Source organism: Cetorhinus maximus, chromosome 23, assembly GCF_964194155.1.
Source record: "Cetorhinus maximus chromosome 23, sCetMax3.hap1.1, whole genome shotgun sequence".
Taxonomy (NCBI): Eukaryota; Metazoa; Chordata; class Chondrichthyes; order Lamniformes; family Cetorhinidae; genus Cetorhinus; species Cetorhinus maximus.
Window position 1 is genome coordinate 34,804,601 of NC_135901.1, and position 16,975 is coordinate 34,821,575.

General features: G+C 47.5%; 1 protein-coding gene and 2 non-coding genes across 3 annotated transcripts in view; 1 reads left to right on the forward strand and 2 right to left on the reverse strand.

The window, feature by feature from the left end:
- Window positions 1-16,975, reverse strand: part of LOC144697491 (uncharacterized) — a 1,380,819-nt gene that overhangs the window by 1,253,135 nt on the left and 110,709 nt on the right. The gene's annotated exons all lie outside the window — the stretch shown is intronic.
- Window positions 5,228-5,300, reverse strand: trnat-ugu (transfer RNA threonine (anticodon UGU)). The gene has a single exon. It is a non-coding gene; the product is annotated as a tRNA-Thr (tRNA).
- On the forward strand, window positions 16,631-16,712 carry trnas-uga (transfer RNA serine (anticodon UGA)). Its single transcript has one exon. It is a non-coding gene; the product is annotated as a tRNA-Ser (tRNA).

Genomic DNA, 16,975 nt, shown 5'->3' on the forward strand with positions numbered 1-16,975 from the left:
TAGAGGTGTACCAAATTGTGTGGGGCATAGATAGGAATAAACGTTTCCCCTTAGTGGAGGGGTCAATAACCAGAAGGCATAGTTTTAAGGGAAGGGGCAGGAGTTTTAAAGGGGATTTGAGGAACACTTCTTTCACTGAGAGGATGGTTGGAGTCTGGAACTCATTGCCTGAGGGTGTGAAAGAGGCAGGAACCTTCACAACATTGAAGAACTGTTTAGATGAACACTTGAAACACCACAGCTTACAGGGCTACGGGCCAAGTGCTGAAAATGGGATGAGAGTAGATCAGGGCTTGATGACCAGAGTGGATACGATGGGCCGAAGGTCCTCTTTCCGTGCTGTAAAACTCTGATGTCCCATCAACGTGTTCACACTGACGAGAGAGCGTTCAGATGTTTTCACTGTGGGACTGGGTTCAGGCCATCAAGGGACCTTATTCAACACAAGTGCAGTCATGAGGTGACATCATCCAAAACACATCGTGTTAGTTTTCACATGTAAACTGACAAAGCCCAGCTCTACCTCACCACCATCCCACTCCATTCCTCCACTGTTACTAAATTATCAAACTGCTTATCCCAGATCCAGTACTGGATGAGCTGAAATTTGCTCCTTTTAAGAATTGGGAAGACCAAAGCCATTGTCTTCAGTCACCACTACAAATTCCGTTCCCTAACTACCGAGTCCATCCCTATGAGGTAGCATTGGGATATGTTTGTCAACCCAGGAATATTTATTCCTTAGCAAGAGGGAGAGAGCTATTCCTACAATATTCAATACATTTCTGCAGATTTTATAAGGTTATTAGACAGTGATTTCTCACAGATCTCCCCGGCTTGAGAAGGGAAAATCCTTACTGACTTCTCACAACTGATTTCTGACTAACCTCACTATTTCTAAGCTACGAGCTTGTTTTCCTAATTTCTTGATGACAAACCATAGATAACACACTAAAGCTACTAGAATGATCAGAATCAGCCACACAAACACTTGAGCTGCCACCAAGAGTAAATGTCAAAACTTTTCCACTAAAATGTGATAACTATTGACTTAGATTCATGCTCCCCACCTGCCAATCATCTCTCACAATTCTAAATTATTAGCATGTTGTAAATACATCTGGTTCAAACAAAAGTTCATGCACGGACTTTTAAGATTCTCCAGCTTTGTTCACCTGCATCCACCTTGTGGATATTTTCTAAATCCAGATTCTATTTCCCCCTTCAATTTAACTTCATTCCCTCTGATAGATATGAGTGTGTTTAATTCAATGCTGATTGTTTTATAATTAGTTACACTATGGAGTGTGTGTTAATGTCTTGATGATTTAAAATGTCTCATTTAATTTTCCACAATAATCACTTCATGTTGTTCTGTTGTCAAGTAGCTGAGACCTGTTCTTCAGTACAGGGTCACCATGCATTTCCACATGTTAATTACACCACATGGATCATATCACATCTGCACACTCACGCTGTATCCCAATATCATGCATGTGCGAACCTATGCAAGCTACTCTTGGCCTTTCAGGTGATCTTATCAAAATATCAATGGGGTGTCTGAAGATCTTTGCCGATCTAACCCTGCCTGGTTCTGGAGTCTTGGAGAGTGGCCAGACTATCAAATTCAGTTTCTTCTAAATACAGACGCAAGGACAGAAACATCACCAAGAGAAATCCCTGTTTACTGGTCCCACCTACTGCAACTTTCCTGACTTTCACTAGAATTTGCAAGTATAGCAGTTTGAACTATTCCATTGAACTATACCCAGGTGAATTATTCCATTTGATTTGACAGTGCTCCAGTGTTTTAGATTCCACGACCTGGGGAAACAATCTCTCTGTGTCCACCCTATCAAGCCCTCTCAGAATTTTACAGGTTTCAATTAGATTGTCATTCATTCTTCTAAACTTCAGAGAATAAAAGCCCAATTTATTCAGCCTTTCAGGACAGCCACCTCGTTCCAGAGACCAATTTAGTAAACCTTCCCTGCCTGCACCTTCTCCACTGCCAGTACTTCCTTTTATAAATGTGGAGATGAAAACAGCACAATGGATTCTAGATGCAGCCTCACCAAAACCCTGTTACAAGACTTCTTTATTCTTGCTCTCCAATCCCCTTGTAATAAAGGCCAACATGCCATTGACCTTCCTAATTTCTTGCTGCCCCTGCATGCTAACTTTCTACGTTCCTTGTACGAGCATAACCAGGTCTCTCTGAACTTATAAATTTCTCACCTTTCAGAAGCATTCTGTTGTTCTAATTTTTACAATCAAGTGAACTTATTCGCAAAACAAAAACAGAATTACCTGGAAAAACTCAGCAGGTCTGGCAGCATCGGTGGAGAAGAACTCAGTTTTTTTTTTGTAAAAATATACTTTATTCATAAAATATCTTCAATCACATTCAAAACCATTTCAAAAACAACATTACAAGGGTACAATCCAGGTTAAACTTTTACAAAATGTATCACCAGGTGCATCAGTACAAACAATATTACATTCATTTACAGCCTTTCATTTTGATCTGTACAGCCCGAGGGGCTCTAAACAGTTCCCAGTCTCTCGGTGCGCTGTGGTAGAAAGGTCTTAGACAGCGACCCTTCCCCATTGCGCCTTTGCGGCAGCTGCCCCAAGCTTTAGTGCGTCCCTCAGCACGTAGTCCTGGACTTTGGATTGTGCCAGTCCGCAACAATCGGTCGGGGACAACTCTTTGTGCTGGAAGACCAACAAGTTTCGGGCAGACCAAAGCGCGTCTTTCACCGAGTTGATGATCCTCCAGCTGCAGTTGATGTTTGTCTCGGTGTGTGTCCCTGGGAACAGCCCGTAGAGCACAGAGTCCTGTGTCACAGAACTGCTCGGGATGAACCTCGACAGCAACCACTGCATCTCTCTCCAGACTTTCTTTGCAAAGGCACAATCCACAAGGAGGTGAACAACGGTCTCTTCCCCACCACAGCCACCTCGAGGGCAACGTGCAGAGGGGGTGAGCCTCCTGGCGTGTAGGAAGGATCTGACGGGGAGGGCCTTTCTCACCACCAGCCAAGCTACGTCTTGGTGCTTGTTGGAAAGTTCTGGCGATGAGGCATTCTGCCAAATGACTTTGACAGTCTGCTCGGGGAACCATCCCACAGGGTCCACCCTCTCCTTTTCCCTCAGGGCCTCTAGGACGTTACGTGCTGACCACTGCCTGATGGACTTGTGGTCAAAGGTGTTTTTCTGCATAAATTTTTCCACCAGGGACAGGTGGTACGGCACGGTCCAACTACTTGGAACGTTCCGCGGCAGCGTGGCCAGACCCATCCTTCGCAACACCGGGGACAGGTAGAACCTCAGCACGTAGTGACACTTGGTGTTTGCGTACTGAGGGTCTACGCACCGCTTGATGCAGCCGCACACAAAGGTGGCCATCAGTATGAGGGCGATGTTGGGCACGTTTTTTCCCCCTTTATCTAGAGGCTTGTACATCGCGTCCCTGCGGACACGATCCATTTTCGACCTCCAGATAAAGCGGAAGATGGCTCGAGTGATCGCCGTCGCGCAGGAGTCTGGAATGGGCCAGACCTGCGCCACGTACAGCAACAGCGAGAGTACCTCACACCTGATGACCAGGTTCTTACCCGCAATGGAGAGGGAGCGTCGCTCCCACATGCCCAGTTTCCTTTTGACCATAGACACTCGCTCCTTCCAGTTTCTAACGCATGCCCCGGTCCCTCCGAACCATATCCCCAGCACCTTCAGGCCGTCAGCCCTGACAGTGAAGGGGACAAAGGATCGGTCAGCCCAGTTCCCAAAGAACATGGCCTCGCTCTTCCCACGATTTACCTTGGCTCCCGAGGCCAGTTCGAACTGGTCGCAGATGTGCATCAGTCTGCGCACCGACAGCGGATCCGAGCAGAAGACGGCGACGTCGTCCATGTACAGGGAGGCTTTTACCTGAGTGCCTCCACTGCCTGGGATCGTCACTCCTCTTATGCCCGGATCCTTCCTGATGGACTCGGCAAAGAGTTCTATGCAACACACGAAAAGGACAGGCGAGAGAGGACAGCCCTGCCTGACTCCAGATTTAATCGGAAAGCTATCTGTTTCCCACCCATTGATTGAGACTGCGCTACTGATGTTAGTGTAGAGCAGTTGGATCCAATTTCGAATTCCCTCCCCAAAGCCCATTTTGGAGAGCACATCCCCCATGTAGGTGTGCGATATTCTGTCAAAGGCCTTCTCCTGATCCAAGCTGATGAGGCAGGTATCCACACCCCTGTCCTGTACATAGGCAATCGTATCCCTGAGCAGCGCCAGGCTGTCAGAGATCTTCCTGCCTGGCACAGAGCAGGTCTGGTCAGGGTGAATCACCAATTCCAGAGCGGATTTGACCCGGTTGGCGATGACCTTGGACAGAATCTTATAGTCCACATTCAACAGTGAAATGGGTCGCCAATTTCTAATTTCCTCCCTTTCCCCCTTGTGCTTGTAGATGAGGGTGATGATGCCTTTCCTCATGGATTCTGACATACTACCGGCCAGGAGCATACTCTCGTACACTCCTAGCAGGTCTGGGCCGATCAAGTCCCACAGAGCCGAATACAACTCCGCCGGCAAGCCGTCGCTTCCGGGGGTTTTACTCTTCTCGAAGGACTCGAGGGCCTTAGTCAGTTCATCAGGAGTTAGCGGTTTGTCCAGGCTCTCCCGCGTACTGTGGTCTAAGACCTCCGTGACAGAGGACAGGAAGGACTGGGAGGCCGTGCTGTCCGTGGGCTTCACGTCATACAATCCGGCATAAAAGGATTTGCTGATCCTCAGAATGTCGGACCGTGACGACTTTACTGAGCCGTCTTCTTCCTTCAGGCAGCTGATAACAGAGCGCTCTCTGTGTACCTTTTGGAAGAAGAAACGTGAGCACGTCTCATCCTGCTCCACGGAGCGGACTCTGGAACGGAAGATGATCTTGGAGGCCTCCGAGGCAAAGTGCGAGGCTTGCTGGCCCTTCACCTCTTGGAGCTCCTCCTTGACATCGACCCCCATCGACTGCAGCCGGAGCAGATTCTGCATCTTTTTCTGGAGTCGGGACATTTCCCTCTGTTCCTTTCTAGCTTTCTGGGTTAACGGTGGAGAAGAAATTCGCAGCTGCCTACATTATATTCCATCTGCCATCTTGTTGCCCATTCAAATGACTTTCCGATATCTTTTTAAGGTGACCTTGCTACCAAAATTCATAATTTTAAATTATAGGCCCTAGTGAAAATTGAACTCACGACCCCTGGTTTACAAGACCAGTGCTCTAACCACTGAGCTATGGAGCCAGCTATTAGTTCACCGTCACAGCAAGTATCCTAGTGGAACGAGGAATAGGACAACGTTCTTTCTTTGCTGTAACTGTCTCTAATTTTATGTTTCCCAGCACCATTTCCCAGTCATTCCGACATTTTATTACACACTATGGGAACGTACTTTCTTGTATCCTCGCTTTTGAAGTCAAGACACTGAGCAATTTCAAAGTTTTTCTTTAATTCCAGCACAAGATTTGGAACCAGACCAGTTGAACGACACTTTATTGGTGCCAATCCTTCACTGCGGCTCACCCCTTAAAAACAGTGGCTGTCATTGCCCGAAGATGTCATTTATGATAAAATTCTGTGGGAGAAACTTATCTGTGGTGAAAATTTCTGAAAAATGGCGAATGCGGCGGAGATAAAGCACGTTGCAAGAGTTATCGACAGCTTTCCTCGTGATTTAGAGGTGAGGATTCGGCCCTTTCACCGCCGTGGCCCGGACTCGATTCCCGGCCAGGCAATGAAGGTTTATTGATCTGGTACAAACTGTTAAAACAAGCCTGATTTACTTATTGATTGAAAACCGAAACGCACAACAGCTCTGCCCGAATCAGTGGAGTGAGAGTTGAAGTTTCACATCAGAGCTGCAAATATCACACGTGGAACAGCTTCGAGAAGAAATACAGTTCCTAATGCCCGAGGAGTATCAGTTTGGACAATTTGTATTTGCACATTCATTCTCTCGATGTGTCCATTGCCTTAAACACTCGACCACAAGGACCCGGTGTCTGTTTAAATGTTGCTCAGTGAAAATTTCAATCGCCCTCCGCTTTGTAACATACGGACACTTAATAACTGAACAGTCTCCACTCAGAAATACAGAAAGAAAATTCCTCTTGACCCTTTTAAACCTGTTTTTATTTTCTCTCTACGATTTTAATATGATGCCAAACAACTAAGGTGAATAAAGTGTGGTTTGGTAAAAATGAGGAACTGAAGCTCATTGACACAGACAGAGAAACACACACAGACAAATACACCGAGAGTGACAGACGGCTAAGGAGAGATAAACACCCAGAAAGAAAGGATGTCACCAAACCGGCTCAGTTTTGTTCAATTTCTGTCTGCAGATTTCGCAAATCCTTGCAGATGAATGGAAATAAGAAAGCGCGGGAGTTTTTGTTTGATTCTATTTACCCGATAACTAATTCTGTTGGCATCTGGTTAAAATCGGGAAAAATGAGAACGAACATTAGGGAAATCCCGATGGATGTCAGAACCATCGCTCTCAAAACTCGCCCGCGACTAATAGCACTTCCTGAGGGAAAACACTTTCATATTAAATCCGAGATGACTATAAAGCGAGTCGTTCGGCCCGTCGTGCCTGTGTTGGCCTCAGGAAGAGCAACTAAACCAATTCCACACACCCGCCTTTCCCTCACAACAATTTATAGTTACTTACCTTGGCAGAACCATGATCATGGTTCTGCCAAGGCAAGGTCGGGAAACAAAGGCTATAACCAATCGAAACCCATACCAAGGGTTATCTAACACCGTCTGAGTCACGGTGAAGGCCAGCGAAGGAGGATCACCTATGGATCGGGCCTTCTTCGCCAGGAGGATCCTGTTGAAGGCGTGCGGCTTTGAAGCTCCGGAGATCTTCACCCTGCAGGACTTCCCCAAAGCTGGTTTTTTCGACGTAACGTTCAAGCGGGTGGCAGACCGCGTCCAGCTCCTGAGGGTGTTCGAGGAAAAGAGAGACCTGCCGGAGATGAAGATCCTGACGGCGGAGCCGCTCTTTTCTCTGCCGTTGCAACGGGACCGTGTGGTGATGGTGCATCTATACAACCCCTTCATCCCTGTCGCCGACGTGCTCACCTTCCTCACCAGGTACTTCGATAAGGTGGGGAGCGGCACCGAGATTCGAGATGACTTGGGGATCTGGACAGGCAAACACCAGTTTAAGGTCACGCCAAAGACCGATGGTAAGGGAGCCAATTTCCACCCTCCTTCCAGATTCGCTATCGGGGGAAACCGTGGCTACCTGGTTTCCGCTGGGCAACCCAAGCATTGTCGCTCATGCGGCAAGGCTGGTCATGTGGCGGCCAACTGCAGCGCCTCCCTCTGCAAGATCTGCAAACAGAAAGGGCACCAGACAAAAGACTGCAAACAGGCCAAGTGCTGCAACCTGTGTGGCGAGGCAGGTCACCTCTACAGGACCTGCCCCAAACGCTGCCGTACTTATGCACAGGCAGCCAAAGCCAACGAGGGGGAAGCAGAAGAAATGCTTCATGTCACTCCAACCACCAAGGCCCCCAGGGAGCTCAACGGGACAAAGGAGGACACAGAGAGAGACAAGGTGGAGGAAGAGATTGAGGCAACAGATAGCCAATCAGCAGCACTACCCCCTGAACCTCCCAGTCCTCAGGACAGCGAATCAATGGAGGAGGAGGCAGCAGTGGAAAAGCAGCAGGGGGAGTGGCGGATGGTGAAGAATGCCAAAAGGAAGGAGGAGCGAAGAAGAAGCAAAGCCACTTCCCAGACAAGCGGCAAGAGGCGTCTCCCATCCGACATGGATGGCAAAGGCAGCAGCTCTTCGGATGAAGAAGTCCCAGGGCGGCACCGACAGAAGAGGCGGCAAAGCTCCAGGGCATTGGAGGACGAGACACCCGAGCTCCAGAACATTGGAGACAACAAGGAGACCAGCGCACCCCAACTTTGCCTGCAACCTGAGGAGGCCAGTGCACCACAGCCCCTGGAATCTGGGAGCAGTGAGGCAATCATCGCACCCCAGCTCCAGGAAGCCGGGAACAGCAACATCCCAGAGGGGGTGAGTTTTGGAGTAGCTTCTCCAGCAAAGGTCATCTCAAAACCCGCTCTCTACGCGAACCTCCAGATGCCACTTGAGCAGAACACTGCCAAGGAGAACTACCTCAGCCCATCCAAAGTGAAGGAATTTGAGCTCACTACGGGTATGAAGGAGCAGACTAAAGGCCTGGGACTCTCAGAGACAATGGGTTTGGTAGGAGAATAAATACTTTAAAATGGGTTTAAAGATCGTATCCATAAATGTGCGTAGCATTAAATCTACTACACGATGTGTCGTGACCTTGGACTACCTTGCCAAGGTCAAAGCTGACCTGTTGTTTCTGCAGGAGTGTGCGATACCGCACCTCAGCTCCTACAGGCAATGGTCACGATGGTGGTCCCATGGGCCATCGATCTGGGTCGGGCGGAAACGACTCTCGTTCCTCCGGCCTGGGTATTCTGCTGCGGGGAGGCAACTTCACCGTCTCCGAGGTTAAGGAGGTGGTGGGCAGGTGCCTCCTCGTAGCAGACGTAATGTACAAGAATGCTCCACTCCAGTTAATTAACGTGTATGGCCCATCACAAGGGGCTGAGCGGCTGGAGGTTTTTCAGCAGCTCCCACTGCTGCTGGCGACCTCCAGGCCGGTCATTCTGGGTGGTGACTTCAACTGCATCATCGATGCGGCTGGACGATCCAGCAGGGCCGACAGCAGATTGGACGCTACGTCCAGATCTCTGATGGAAACAGTTAAGGATGCCAAGCTGCACGACGTCTTCAGCAACCCTGCAGACGGAGCGCAGCATAGATACACCTGGTCACGGCCAGACGGGTCCATTCGTTCCAGGATTGACTTCCTGTTTGTGTCCCGTGCATTCACAGTCAGATCCACCGACGTCAGGCCGGTATTCTTCTCTGACCACTGCCTCCTACTGGCGGACTGCCACTTGGAGAAGGACCTGAGGGTGGGCAGGGGGGCATGGAAGCTAAATGTGCAACTGCTGACCCCAGAGAACATTGAGGAGCTCAAGAGGGATTACAAAGGTTGGAGAACAGTGAAACCCCTCTTTGAGTCCCTGACACACTGGTGGGAAGCGATCAAGGGAAACATCAAGAGGTTTTTTCATCCTCAAAGGCGCCCAGAAAGCTAGAAAGGAACAGAGGGAAATGTCCCGACTCCAGAAAAACATGCAGAATCTGCTCCGGCTGCAGTCGATGGGGGTCAATGTCAAGGAGGAGCTCCAAGAGGTGAAGAGCCAGCAAGCCTCGCACTTTGCCTCGGAGGCCTCCAAGATCATCTTCCGTTCCAGAGTCCACTCCGTGGAGTAGGATGAGACGTGCTCACGTTTCTTCTTCCAAAAGGTACACAGAGAGAGCTCTGTGATCAGCAGCCAGAAGGAAGAAGACGGCTCAGTAAAGTCATCATGGTCCGACATTTTGAGGATCAGCAAATCCTTTTATGCCGGATTGTATGATGTGAAGCCCACGGACAGCACGGCCTCCCAGTCCTTCCTGTCCTCTATCACGGAGGTCTTAGACGACAGTACGTGGGAGAGCCTGGACAAACCGCTAACTCCTGACGAACTGACTAAGGCCCTTGGGTCCTTCGAGAAGAGTAAAACTCCCGGAAGCGACGGCTTGCCGGCGGAGTTGTATTCGGCTCTGTGGGACTTGATCGGCCCAGACCTGCTAGGAGTGTATGAGAGTATGCTCCTGGCTGGTAGTATGTCAGAATCCATGAGGAAAGGCATCATCACCCTCATCTACAAGCACAAGGGGGGAAGGGAGGAAATTAGAAATTGGCGACCCATTTCACTGTTGAATGTGGACTAGAAGATTCTGTCCAAGGTCATCGCCAGTCGGGTCAAATCCGCTCTGGAATTGGTGATTCACCCTGACCAGACCTGCACTGTGCCAGGCAGGAAGATCTCTGACAGCCTCACGCTGCTCAGGGATACGATTGCCTATGTACAGGACAGGGGTGTGGATACCTGCCTCATCAGCTTGGATCAGGAGAAGGCCTTTGACAGAATATCGCACACCTACATGGGGGATGTGCTCTCCAAAATGGGGTTTGGGGAGGGAATTCGAAATTGGATCCAACTGCTCTACACTAACATCAGTAGCGCAGTCTCAATCAATGGGTGGGAAACAGATAGCTTTCCGATTAAATCTGGAGTCAGGCAGGGCTGTCCTCTCTCGCCTGTTCTTTTCATGTGTTGCATAGAACCCTTTGCCGAGTCCATCAGGAAGGATCCGGGCATAAGAGGAGTGACGATCCCAGGCAGTGGAGGCACTCAGGTAAAAGCCTCCCTGTACATGGACGATGTCACCGTCTTCTGCTCGGATCCGCTGTCAGTGCGCAGGCTGATCCACATCTGCGACCAGTTCGAACTGGCCTCGGGAGCCAAAGTAAATCGTGGGAAGAGCGAGGCCATGTTCTTAGGGAACTGGGCTGACCGATCCTTTGTCCCCTTCACTGTCAGGGCTGACGGCCTGAAGGTGCTGGGGATATGGTTCGGAGGGACCAGGGCAAGCGTTAGAAACTGGAAGGAGCGATTGTCTATGGTCAAAAGGAAACTGGGCATGTGGGAGCGACGCTCCCTCTCCATTGCGGGTAAGAACCTGGTCATCAGGTGTGAGGCACTCTCGCTGTTGCTGTACGTGGTGCAGGTCTGGCCCATTCCACACTCCTGCGTGGTGGCGATCACTCGAGCCATCTTCCGCTTTATCTGGAGGTCAAAAATGGATCGTGTCCGCAGGGACGCGATGTACAAGCCTCTAGATAAAGGGGGATAAAACGTGCCCAACATCGCCCTCATACTGATGGCCACCTTTGTGTGTGGCTGCATCAAGCGGTGAGTAGACCCTCAGTACGCAAACACCAAGTGTCACTATGTGCTGAGGTTCTACCTGTCCCTGGTGTTGCGAAGGATGGGTCTGGCCACGCTGCCGCGGAACGTTCCAAGTAGTTGGACCGTGCCATACCACCTGTCCCTGGTGGAAAAATTTATGCAGAAAAACACCTTTGACCACAAGTCCATCAGGCAGTTGTCAGCACGTAACGTCCTAGAGGCCCTGAGGGAAAAGGAGAAGGTGGATCCTATGGGATGGTTCCCCGAGCAGACTGTCAAAGTCATTTGGCAGAATGCCTCATCGCCAGAACTTTCCAACAAGCACCAAGACGTGGCTTGGCTGGTGGTGAGAAAGGCCCTCCCCGTCAGATCCTTCCTACATGCCAGGAGTCTCACCCCCTCTGCACGTTGCCCTCGAGGTGGCTGTGGTGGGGAAGAGACCATTGTTCACCTCCTTGTGGATTGTGCCTTTGCAAAGAAGGTCTGGAGAGAGATGCAGTGGTTGCTGTCGAGGTTCATCCCGAGCAGTTCTGTGACACAGGACTCTGTGCTCTATGGGCTGTTCCCAGGGACACACACCGAGACAAACATCAACTGCAGCTGGAGGATCATCAATTCGGTGAAAGACGTGCTTCGGTCTGCCAGAAACTTGTTGGTCTTCCAGCACAAAGAGTTGTCCCCGACCGAGTGTTGCAGACTGGTACAATCCAAAGTCCAGGACTACATGCTGAGGGATGCACTAAAGCTTGGGGCAGCTGCTGCAAAGGCGCAATGGGGAAGGGTCGCTGTCTAAGACCTTTCTGCCACAGCGCACCGAGGGGCTGGGAACTGTTTAAACCCCCTCGGGCTGTACAGCTCAAAATGAAAGGCTGTAAACGATTGTAATATTGTTTGTACTGATGCACCTGGTGATACATTTTGTAAAAGTTGAACCGGATTGTACCCTTGTAATGGTGTTTTTGAAATGGATTGGAATGTGATTGAAGATATTTTATGAATAAAGTATATTTTTGCAAAAAAAAACAGTTTATAGTTACATTGTCTCTCATCGTTCACCATGTCAAAATAAAGGACCACAACACCGCCCCCCCCCCACCCCATCCACCCTGTATTAAACTGGACTTGTCTTTTGCTCACCCAAATGGAATTCCTAACGTGCCCGAAAGTGGGAAGCAACTGAAAATTTGGGAGCGGTGGGATTCGGACCCACTCCTCCAGAGACTGGAACTTGAATCCAGCTCTCCCGTTTGTAGAGCAAATGGAATTAGATTGTAGATATCAGCTCAGAAATGATGACCTGCTTGCTCAGACTAAAGTTCTTTTGTAATTCGATATGAAATCAATTGCATAAATAAATAATGATTGTATCAAAAATATATGAGGAATCCTAGACCAACTCTTCATGTCATTGGGTCAGGGAAAGTTTGTTAACTAAGGCAAACTGTGCATGGATTCTGCAGAAACTCCTTCTTCAAGCGAGAAATGGACAATGATTGAAAGGGGGAAAATTCAGGTTTAAGGAAAGAGAGAAGGAATTTGAGACTAGTTGGTTAGCTATTTAAAAATAGCTGGCACTGATACGATGGGGTGAAGGGCTTCTTATTATAATAAAAACAAAAAATGCTGGAAAAACTCACAATGATTGAAAGGGGGAAAATTCAGGTTTAAGGAAAGAGAGAAGGAATTTGAGACTAGTTGGTTAGCTCTTTAAAAATAGCTGGCACTGATACGATGGGGTGAAGGGCTTCTTATTGTAATAAAAACAAAAAATGCTGGAAAAACTCACCAGTTCTGACAACACCTGTGGCGAGAGAAGCAGAGTTAATGCTTCGAGTCGGCATGACTCTGAAGAAGACACATACGGACTCGGAATGTTAACTCAGCTTCTCTCTCCACAGATGTTGCCAGACCTGATGAGTTTTTCCCAGCACTTTCTGTTTTTATTTCAGATTTCCAGCATCTACAGTATTTTGCTTCCATCTTAGGTCCTCTTACTGCGCTGTGCCATTTGATGATGACATTGTTGATCAGTCTGTCTCCAGCATTCCTAATGAGAACAGCCGAATTCCATTTCTTCAAAACAAAGACCCAAAGTGCTGCTGCATGACGTCACCGCTTAACATTCCAGACAGCTCCATTGGGATCTTTACAGCGCAGGGTTTATAGAGGCGAGTGGGGTCATATTCGCTTCACATGTGATAGAGCTGCGGTTTGAAACCTGGCAAAGGCATCATTCAAGCTTGTTTATTTGAGTGTGAGTGAAAGTTCGATAATTTACGTTTGTTGTTAAGAATGAACACATGGGTTCGAACCTGAGGATTTATCATTTTAAATAGGAGAAAACCCACCCAAACACACCCGTGTTTTCTTATTCATTTGTCAGCATTCAGGAGATGGCGTATTGGCATTGTCACTGGGCTAGAAATACAGAGATAAAAGCAAAATACTGTGGATGCGGGAAATCTGAAGTGAAAACAAAAAATGCTGGAAAAAGTTTAGCATGTCTGGCAATATTTCTGGAGAGAGAAATAGAGTTAACGTTTTGGTTCCGTATGACTCTTCTTCAGAGTTCTTTGAAAGCAGCACACAGGGCCGAGTGGCCTCTTTCTTTGCTGTAACTTTCTATAATTTGATATTTCCCAACACCACTTCTTTCACAGTCATTCTGCCATTGTATAATCCACTCTTGCGAGTGGGTTCAAAGCTTAACAACGTGCACAAGACTGGGAGGAGACTGCGACTGTGGATAATAGGCACTGTGCATATTCCTGTAATCAGTATCTGGGAGAATCAGGAAGATGAGATCCCAGATTATCTTTACCAGGTCATCTGCAAACTCATTCTTTCAAAAATCCTTGGGTCCCACATTCCCTATCCCCGATTTCCAGGGAAAGCTTGGGTTTATGAACTGACTGTCTGCATCAAGCAGCTAATTGACCTGGGAGCTGGACGCGCAGAGGGAGCTGGAGGCGAGGCAGAGACAGAAGCAGAAACAGATGCGACATGAAAGTGTTTAGAATTTGATGTGTATCAGTTACTTTCAGTGATGAATGTCTGCCGTGTGTTCCCTTGTCAGTTTCACAGGAGCCGCAGTGATGATGTTGGTGGGTTTTGGGAATTGACAGTTACACATGAGCAGCTTGTGGGGATATTTCACCTCATTGTCAATTTCCTGTTCCAGCTCACAGCAACTGTTGTTGTCATTGACTGAAGAATTCATTCCATTTAAAATGGAAACATGGATAAAAGCAGCGTCGATAAACCAAGCTGATAACAGCTCATCAGCTTCCCTAATGGTCTAGTGGTCAGGATTCGGCGCTCTCACCATTTCAGCCTGGGTTTGATTCCCGGTCAGGGAACGTCGATTTACTGATCATGTGAAATTGTTGAAACGAGTATTAATTTCTTATAGATTGAAAACATTTAACAGCTCCAGGAGTATCAGTTGGGTGACAGTTGAAGTTTTGCCTCCGAGCTGGAAATGTCACATTTGGAAGATAGAAACAAATACAACGGTGGAATGAAAGAAGGACAAGAGAAGGGCTGGTTGCAAAGCACTGACCACAGAGATGGTGCCGCCAGGCAAAATATGCGTGAGAGAAAGGCAAATTTTGCTGCGTCGTGTTTGCACCGACACAAACATTACTCCTGATCGATCAATCAATCACAACTGCTCTTTGACAGCAGCGCGCCAGGACAAATGGTCCCTTTCTATGCTGTAACTTTCTATAATTTTATGTTTCCCAACACCTAATACGCTTCTTTCACAGTAATTCTGACACTTTATAACCCACTCGAGCGAGATGTACTTCCTTACCTTGTATTCGGCTCGTTTGAAACCAAAACACAGACAAATTCAACGAGTTTTCTTGTCATTTCTAGCACAAGATTTATTGAACATTCATTAATGGTGCCAACCCTTCACTGGAGCTCACTGTTATCATCAGCCTGTTATTCAAGGTACTTCTTGCAGTACATCTGCTGAACAATATAGGCTTCTCACAGCTCTGCTTTCTTCACATTGAAACCTGGTTTGTAAATATGAATATGAACATTTCCACCAACTTGGCCAATGATTGTTCCATTTCAGACTCCAAATTTAGTGAATGTTTGCAACTGAAATAACTTTTAGTAACACGGATGAGAAGAAGATTTATGATTAATTCTGCAGACATTGTGCTATTTATTCTCGGGATGTGGGCTTCGCTGGCTGGGCCAGCATTTATTGCCCATCCCATTGTCCCTCAAGAAGGTGCTGCTGAGCTGCCTTCTTGAAACGCAGCAGTCCCTGCGGTGTAGGTACACCCACAGTGCTGTTTGGAAGGGAGTTCCAGGATTTTGACCCAGCGACAGTGAAGAAACAGCGACATATTTCCAAGTCAGGATGGTGAATGCCTTGCAGGGGAAATTCCAGGTGGTCGTGTTCCCATCCGACAGTAATTGTCGTGGGCTTGGAAGGTTCTGTTTAAGAAGAATTGGTTTAAGAAGAATTCATGCACATGTGATTACCACTCCACTACAGAACAATACCCGACAAAGCCAGAGGCACCTGCACATCATGTTAAACTGTGAGGTCCTGCAGCAGCGCTTTGGGTCCTTGTTTTACAGAAATTGAATTCGGGTGGCAGATTTAGAAATGTTGTCGTCAAATTAATCTGATGATGTCATCATAAAATGGCAGAGTGCGCGAGGAGACCATTCAGCCCATCGTATCATTATCAGCTTTTTACAATGTTCTTTCCAATTAGTCTCAATTTTCTTCTCTTTCTCCATAATCCTGATCATTTTTCTCCCTTTCAAGTCATTGTCCAATTCCCTTTCGAAAACTCTGAGTTACGAAAAACAATATTGAAAAAGGTGCAGGATCTGCTGCAGTGTCCATGCCCAGAGTGTGAAAATTAACAAAGTTTCCCTGATCCAATGACATGAAGAGTTAGGTTGGGGATTCTTACCCAGCTTTCCAAAAAATTAAGTTCATTTCAAATGGAATTTGAAAAGGAATTTTAGTCTGATGAAGCATCTCCTTATTTTTCTTAGCCGATATATACAATCTAATTCCCCTTGCTGTACAACCTGTTACAGAGGCTGTTATAGAAAAGAGGGAAAGGTTTGCTACAGCTATACAAAGCCCTGGTTAGATCATGCCTGGAGGACTGTGTATAGTTCTGGGAACGGCACCTTATAAAGGATCAATATTTGCCTTGAAAGTTTCAGAGGAGCCGCATTGATGAGGTTGGTGGGTTTTGGAAATTGGAAGTTGTACATCCGCAGCTTGTGGCACTATTTCACCTCACTGTTCACTTCATGTTCATGTCTAACACACTCGATGCTGTTATTGGCTGAACAAGTCTTCCGTGTTTGAACTAAACATGCTATTATTCGGCACTCCCACTCCTGCCGCCCGGGTTTGGCCCTCATCAGGGAATGTTGTTTTCTTGTTGCTGTGTGAACTGTCACAATGAACTCATCCTGAAGTCTCTTTCCCCTGGGATCTACAAAACCCGTCACTTCTCTTCTTCTTTCATTCTCACTCTTTCATTCCCAGTTTTGGAAGGAGAACGAGGAGGGACAATATAAATTGCAGGGTTACGGGGAAAAGGTTGGGTTGTGACAGAGACAGGGCGGGCAGAAGACCCTCTTTGTCTGCTGTAACCATTCTATGACTTCATATAAATAATACATGCTTCCTACCAAAGTCTGTAGTCGTGGCCGAGTGATTAAGGCGATGGATTTGAAATCCATTGGGGTTACCCCGCGCAGGTTCAAATCCTGCCGACTACGTTTTCCATTATTTCTGATTTTAGCCATTGATCTCAGAAACAGTAAATAGAATCGAGATTTTCACACCTGCAGTAGCAAAGTCTGACCAGTGGGTGGCAGTGAAACCGTGATTGCTTCCATCACATGAAGCAAGCGCTGTCTCAATTATTACTGCATTTGGCACTGTCTCTGTTCATTTTAAATTAGACGCCGTTTCTGTTTCTATTACACTAGGACATGTCTCTGATCATATTAGAGAAGGTCATCTATCAGTTGTTTCTCTA